Source organism: Sparus aurata, chromosome 20 (genome assembly GCF_900880675.1).
Source record: "Sparus aurata chromosome 20, fSpaAur1.1, whole genome shotgun sequence".
NCBI lineage: Eukaryota > Metazoa > Chordata > Actinopteri > Spariformes > Sparidae > Sparus > Sparus aurata.
Window position 1 is genome coordinate 26,142,598 of NC_044206.1, and position 7,844 is coordinate 26,150,441.

At 39.2% G+C, this 7,844-nt stretch overlaps 1 long non-coding RNA gene across 1 annotated transcript; it reads left to right on the plus strand.

Moving 5' to 3' along the window:
- Window positions 1-1,883: 1,883 nt before the first annotated feature.
- On the plus strand, window positions 1,884-6,606 carry LOC115571676 (uncharacterized). The gene is made up of 3 exons (XR_003981964.1): window positions 1,884-1,938; window positions 5,757-5,923; window positions 6,161-6,606. It is a non-coding gene; the product is annotated as an uncharacterized LOC115571676 (long non-coding RNA).
- The last annotated feature ends 1,238 nt before the right edge of the window (window positions 6,607-7,844 follow it).

Sequence of the window (7,844 nt, forward strand, 5' to 3'; positions counted from 1 at the left end):
AAGAGAGAGGAGCTAGAGGGAGGCAGAGAGTCAGAAACAGGGAGGGTGAGTAGTATCCTGTGGTTCCTCCCTGGGTTCAGAGAAATGGAGCCTAACGTTGAACGTTCTTCTTCTGTATTATGTTGTTTAGGGATATTACCAACAGAAAATGTTATAACAATATTAGTGAAAGCAGTTACATTCCTGTGAAGTCTAAATCAATATTTAAGTGTTTTTATTACATATGTCTTATTCTTTATCTCTTTATTTTGCCAACAATGGCAAAATAGTCTGTTTTGTACGTTTCTTTCATGTTATTTTAGTTTGTCTTTTCCTAGAAAATGTTTATATTTAGAAGAAGCTGTTAAAGCAGATGAAGGTTTCACCGATTACTGTACAAAAACCCAACTTTTATGTTGTGTACAAACATCTATTTCTCTACTTTATCCCCCAATTTGAGTGAAACTGGATCATATATTGCTCAACTCTGGACAGATAGCTTTACTTGTTGCTCAAGTAACTGCTAGCTTCTGCAAACCAACAGCCTGTCGGTGAACACTCACCTCAGAGGCCAGTCACAGCACTGAGGTGATTTACAGAATTTTCCGATGTAAAGATACTGGTAGCTTTGTTGCTAACTTGCTATGTAGTTGAATTTGGTGCAATTTGCAGCCGCAGGGGTTTGGCTTCATCACTCTGCAGACCCAAACTGGACTCACCTGTAATCTCTGCCACAGGATCTTGTGGGGAAGCAGACATAAACAGAAATGAGATTAGAGTGGTGCAATGAAAAAAAAAACAGAAAGAAAATCAGACGGTTAATTGAGTCTGGATGAGTTCTTTGGCCACAACTGGAGGTGATATTTTAAGTGTCTATCAACAGTAGTATGCTAGCTAACGTTAGCTCAAGGGCTTGAATGTTTACCATTCCATGGCAGCACCACCAGCTGCTCTAGGATTTCTCTGTTTCTGGTTGTTGTGGTCTGAGCCGAGCTTCACACAAACTACCTTCTGTTTGTAGTCATATTTTCTCCACATAATCCTTTTCCTCCAGGGAGGCTCTCTGATATCTGCAGTTTAAGACACAGCGCACATGTTGTGAAATTGCATGAGACGAGTCTGAGTAAAAACAGAGAAACAAAAGAGGTAGAAGAGGGGAGGAAGGTGTTTCGGAGAGCGTGGGGGGGGTTAGCAGGAGAGGAGGAAGGAGGCGGTAAGCTGCTGCAGTGTTATCAACACCTGCCTGCCTCGCTGCCCGCTGCACCGAGCTGCTGTAATTTCTAAGATGATTCCCACTTTTATGTTTGTGTGAAGAGACTCCGAGGGTGATTCAGCATATGTGTGTGCGAGGGTGTGTGTTAATCTCAGAGACTCTGCAGACAGTGTGTGTTTGCAGAATAACTCTTCAAAGAAATGTTTCACCCAGCATCCTTAAATCACCAGTTAGGTGGGAAAATGGAGCACCGGCCACGTTGTATTAAAGGACAAAAGGAAGTGATCGTTGCAGTCGGGGCTCTGATGTTTGTATGCTCAATAACACACTGTTGTTATTTGTCACTTGATTAAACCCTCTGGATCTCAACACAAGCACTTTAAAAGATTTTGAATCGGGGCTGCAAACAGACAATTTTGTAAAAAGTACCCAAAAGTCACCCTTGAGTTGCCATGGTGATGTGGTTCTAGTTTATTTAAATGTGTTTTCTATGGTTTTCAGGTGTCTTGTGATTTTTTCCCAGTCTTCTGTTTTCCTGTGCTCCTCACCAGTCTAATTCTCCCTCCACACCTGTCTCGGCCCCGCCCCTTCTACCTGAGTGCTGACCCTTCACACCTGCACTGCATGTCCTTCATTAGCTCTTTCCTCTTCCTGTGGATGCTGACCCTGAATTGAGACACAGCATGTGTTTCTGGTGTTTCTCCACCTCACTCCACCTGCTCCTCATTCCCTTGTTCATTTAGTTTGTAAGTCTTCTGTTCAGTCATTTTCAGGTCATTTGTTATGTTTCTTAAATATTTCTGTAGTTTTACTCAAGTCACATTAAGAGCAGAGACCCAGTTGCACGAGACGGCAGGCAGGAGTGTCAATGGATGAATTTATTAAGGATCCAGGCAGGATCAGGGAACAACAACTATAGATTATTTGATATTAAATGTAATTAAGAATCGAAAGTAGAAGTAAATATGTGGACTGGCTTCATGTGTTGGCCCTGAAACTGATAACATTGCCGACTTTGGTATCCATCCAATCAACATGGACCGTGTCTATCATTTTAACAAGAGCACACTCGTCTGTATTCTCCGGCCATGTTGCACATGTTTGCTTCAGTAAACTTGATAATGAATTCTATTGACCGGCAGTCTGCTCGTCATCAACTGAAGTCTGCAGCTGCAGATTCAGACTCGACTCTCACCTGAGGCTCCGAGCTCGACTGAACTTTAAAAACAGATTGATGGGAAAGATGGGAATACATATGTCAGTTTTAAAATGTTACTTTTGACAAGATTTATCTTGTGATATTTACTTCTCTTGTAAAAATATGTCAATGTTAAATATAAATAGAAAATCTTATTCTAAATGTTAAATATTAAATCTAAATGTTAAATCTAAATCTAAATGTTACATTTAAATCTAAATGTTAAATGTTAATGTTGAATCTAAATCTAAATGTTGAATATAAATGATAAATATAAATGTTAAATTTAAATCTAAATGTAAAATGTAAAATGTTAAATATAAATCTGGATGTTAAATCTAAATGTTGAATATAAATCTTAATGCTAAATCTAAATGTTAAATCTAAATGTTAAATCTAAATGTTAAATCTAAATCATAATGTTAAATCTAAATGCATATCTAAATGTCACAGGTGAAACTAAATATTTAGCTAATATGCAAATTCTTACTGCCTCTCACCGGAAGTACCAATCTAAATGTTATCTAAATCTAAATGTTAAATCTAAATCTAAATGTTACATTTAAATCTAAATGTTAAATCTCAACGTTAAATCTAAATTTTAAATCTAAATCTAAATGTTAAATTTAAATATAAATTCAAAATGTTGAATCTAAATGCCAAATGTTAAATCTAAATGTCATGGATGGAACTAAATATTTAGCTAATATGCAAATACTTACTGCCTGTTACCGGAAGTACCAAAATAAAAGCTTTTAGGTTTATATTTAACATTAAGATTTTAGATTTATATTTAACATTTAGAATTTATATTCAAATTCAACATTTAGATTTAGATTTAATGTGGAGATTTAACATTGAGATTTAACATTTAGATTCAACATTTAGATTTAGATTTAACATTAAGCATTCAGATTACATTTAAATTTAGAGTTTTTATTTAGATTTAACATTGACATTATATGTTTTTCAAGAGAAAGAAGTTCACAAATATTTCTGTAAATCTGGACAAAGTTAACATTTTAAAATTCAAATACGTTTTTTAAACGTGGTTTGTTGCTAAATGTGGCGAAAAGTTGCTATTTATTTAAGTATGCGCAACTTTACAATCGGCACCCCATGGAATTATGTATGTGGCTCAGTCTAAAATACATAACTTCAGTAACTTGATTAAATAGGAGTTAAAACCGATTATTTGAGTATTTAATACAGTTTATAGTGTACTAAAAAGGAACGATAGGTGTTGAGGCTCATTAGCATCCTTCCATCCTTCTGTCAGGCAGCTTCAGCATCATTCAGTCTGCGCTGAGTTTAGAGTTTGTGACTGGAGGACAACAGATCGACGGACTGGGAGGAAGCACAGCAGAGAGACACTGAAAGAGATCGAACAGAATACCAAAGATTTTATTCCCTGAGTCGAGGAGGAGTCCTCAGTCCTCCTCTACTTATTGTGTGGACTCCTTTCTCACAGCTTGAAGACAGCGTCTTCTTCTTCTTGTCTCGTCCACTGCTCCAGTGTCCTATCCTTAACATGATGGATAGTGTTCCCTGCCAGCGCTGAATCACAGCTCTCTCAACGGCTGCAGACATTTAAAGTTATTTGTAGGCTAAATGTCTCCTTCAGGGAGGAACGATAGTGGCCATTTGGTTGTTTGTTCTTTTGTTCACCATGTCTGTTCACATTTTTTCCTCTTTCCTTGTCAACATGTTTGTTTTTGTCCTTTTATTTAATGCTTCTGAGCCGAGGACCACCTTTAATCAAAGTCAAAGTGCTTTAGGTTCTGCATATGGTAACCACTGAGTTATGGCCTTTCCAGTGAATCATGTTGCTGTCACACTGCTTGCTTTTGTGCAAATGTTCAATTTACTGTCATTCCAATCTAGCTAAACTTTAAATATTTTAGTAATTTCCTTTATATTGTGTCATAGCTGTAAAATTGTTTTCCATGTAATGGCAACCACCTAAATTATTCTTAAACATCCTGTACTAGAGGATGAAGTTGAGAGCATTGTGTTCACCAGCTCTACAATCTATTGAGTCAATAACAGGAACGTGAATACATTGTCAGTCTGCATGTGTATCAGAATACACAGTGACGGAGGATTGATTGTCTGATAACAGCCATGAATTCTGGAGGAGACCCAGTCCTATAAGAGAACCTGAAAACCTTCTAAAAGGATGATTTGTATGAATCTGTCTTGGCCTCTGGAGAAACTGTTTGGTAGGATGTATTTTTACACTATTTGTTCTTGAGTTTAACATCAGGAAACATCTTTTAGAGGAGTAAATGTCTGTCAAAAATAAATTATCTGATTTAGTTGTCTGTCAAAAACTCTTTCAACACAGAAGTTCCAGTTCCACATAATTGGTGTGGGAGTTATAGTGGGAGTGGGAGTGATGGATTCCAGCAGGTGTTTCTTCATTTCTGTGAAATCACTTCTGCGTTTTACTGATCAGCAGCTTCACAGATGACAGGAATCAGGGTCAGAGAGAGGGGGGCCAACATGCAGCAAAGGGCCCCAAGCAGGGACTGTGTCAGAAAGGCCGCTTTATGGTCCAATTCTCTTGTCCAAAAACATGAGGGTCTAACCACAATAGCACTTTAGTGCAAAGGTGTTTTTATTTTCGCCATGCAAAATAAGGCCACCAAAAGGCCCACTGTCACAGGCTGGAGTCTCTGTACACGGGACGCAAGCTATAACAACTGAGCTAATGGACGCCTGAGTTCAGCCGTGATTTGATGCTGAAATAAACCCTCTTTGCTCAGAATAACAGTTTGACCTCTGACACTTTAATTGACCCTCTGAGTGCTCAAACCTCTCTGATTATTCACAGGTTTACTTCACAATATCAGAGACTTTTAATGTAGTCTCGTCTCAGAGTTGAGAATGAAACAGAACCAAGAGCAGCTCTGCGGGCAGATAATGATGAATAGGGTCATATTCTGTACATGTAAAGGTGTGTAAATGTATACTGGTATAGACGTCTAACACACTAACTACAGTAACTCTTATTAGGCTGAATATATTTCCATTATCCCCACTGACTAGTGGTTGAAGTTGTTTGGTCCTTCTGGATCTGGAAAGTGACGTGTTGTTGTTGAAAGTGTTGAAGTAGTAAGTCCATATTTAATTAATCTGTAAATTAAAGGGTGAAAATGTTTTGAAGAGTTTATGAACATCTGAATCCCCGGCAGCTCAGATTAGTGAGATCAGGAGGATATCTGTGAGGCCCGGCAGTGTCGGGCCGAGCCGGGGTCGTCACATGTGAGTTTGTTAAGAAATGTTGCAGGAACCCACCAAACATCCTGCGGTTCTGCTGATTTCTCATGAGAACACGTGGTTCTCATGTTTCTTTTCTTTCAGAACACATTTACATCTGCATGTGTATCAGAATACACACAGTGACGGAGGATTGATTGTCTGATAACAGCCATGAATTCTGGAGGAGACCCAGTCCTGTAAGAGAACCTGAAAACCTGATAAAAGGATGATGTGTATGAATCTGTCTTGGCCTCTGGAGAAACTGTTTGGTAGGATGTATTTTTACACTACTTGTTTTTGAGTTTAACATCAGGAAACATCTTTTGGAGGAGCAAATAATGTTTGTCAAAAATAAATTATCTGATTTCGTCGTCTGACAAAAACTATTTCAACACAGAAAAACAAAACAGTTCCAGTTCAACAGAATTGGGGTGGACGTTATAGTGATGTATGCCAGCAGATGTTTCTTCATTTCTGTGGTATCACTTCAGCTTTTTACTAATCAGCAGCTTCACTGATACGAGGAATCCGGGTCAGAGAGACGGGGGCCAACATGCAGCAAAGGGCTCCAGGCAGGAACTGGAACCCTGGTGCCGGTTCAGCGAGGACAGAGTCTCTGTACACGGGACGCGAGCTATAACAACTGAGCTAATGGACGCCTGAGTTCAGCCGTGATTTGATGCTGAAATAAACCCTCTTTGCTCAGAATAACAGTTTGACCTCTGACACTTTAATTGACCCTCTGAGTGCTCAAACCTCTGTGATTATTCACAGGTTTACTTCACAATATCAGAGACTTTTAATGTGGTCTCGTCTCAGAGTTGAGAATGAAACAGAACCAAGAGCAGCTCTGCGGGCAGATAATGATGAATAGGGTCATATTCTGTACATGTAAAGGTGTGTAAATGTATACTGGTATAGACGTCTAACACATTAACTACAGTAACTCTTATTAGGCTGACTGTATTTCCATTATCCCCACTGACTACTGGTTGAAGTTGTTTGGTCCTTCTGGCTCTGGAAAGTGACGTGTTGTTGTTGTTGAAAGTGTTGAAGTAGGAAGTCCATATTTTATGAATCTGTAAATTAAAGGGTGAAAATGTTTTGAAGAGTTTATGAACATCTGAATCCCCGGCAGCTCAGATTAGTGAGATCAGGAGGATATCTGTGAGGCCCGGCAGTGTCGGGCCGAGCCGGAGTCGTCACATGTGAGTTTGTTAAGAAATGTTGCAGGAACCCACCAAACATCCTGCGGTTCTGCTGATTTCTCATGAGAACACGTGGTTCTCATGTTTCTTTTCTTTCAGAACACATTTACATCTGCATGTGTATCAGAATACACACAGTGACGGAGGATTGATTGTCTGATAACAGCCATGAATTCTGGAGGAGACCCAGTCCTGTAAGAGAACCTGAAAACCTGATAAAAGGATGATGTGTATGAATCTGTCTTGGCCTCTGGAGAAACTGTTTGGTAGGATGTATTTTTACACTATTTGTTCTAGAGTTTAAGAACAGGAAACATCTTTTAGAGGTGCAAATAATGTCAGTCAGAAATAGATTATCTGATTTTGTCGTCTGTCAAAAACTATTTCAACACAGAAAAACAAAACAGTTCCAGTTCAACAGAATTGGCGTGGACGTTACAGTGATGTATGCCAGCAGATGTTTCTTCATTTCTGTGGTATCACTTCAGCTTTTTACTAATCAGCAGCTTCACTGATACGAGGAATCCGGGTCAGAGAGACGGGGGCCAACATGCAGCAAAGGGCTCCAGGCAGGAACTGGAACCCTGGTGCCGGTTCAGCGAGGACAGAGTCTCTGTACACGGGACGCGAGCTATAACAACTGAGCTAATGGACGCCTGAGTTCAGCCGTGATTTGATGCTGAAATAAACCCTCTTTGCTCAGAATAACAGTTTGACCTCTGACACTTTAATTGACCCTCTGAGTGCTCAAACCTCTGTGATTATTCACAGGTTTACTTCACAATATCAGAGACTTTTAATGTGGTCTCGTCTCAGAGTTGAGAATGAAACAGAACCAAGAGCAGCTCTGCGGGCAGATAATGATGAATAGGGTCATATTCTATGTAAAGGTGTGTAAATGTATACTGGTATAGACGTCTAACACATTAACTACAGTAACTCTTATTAGGCTGAATATATTTCCATCATCCCCACTGACTAG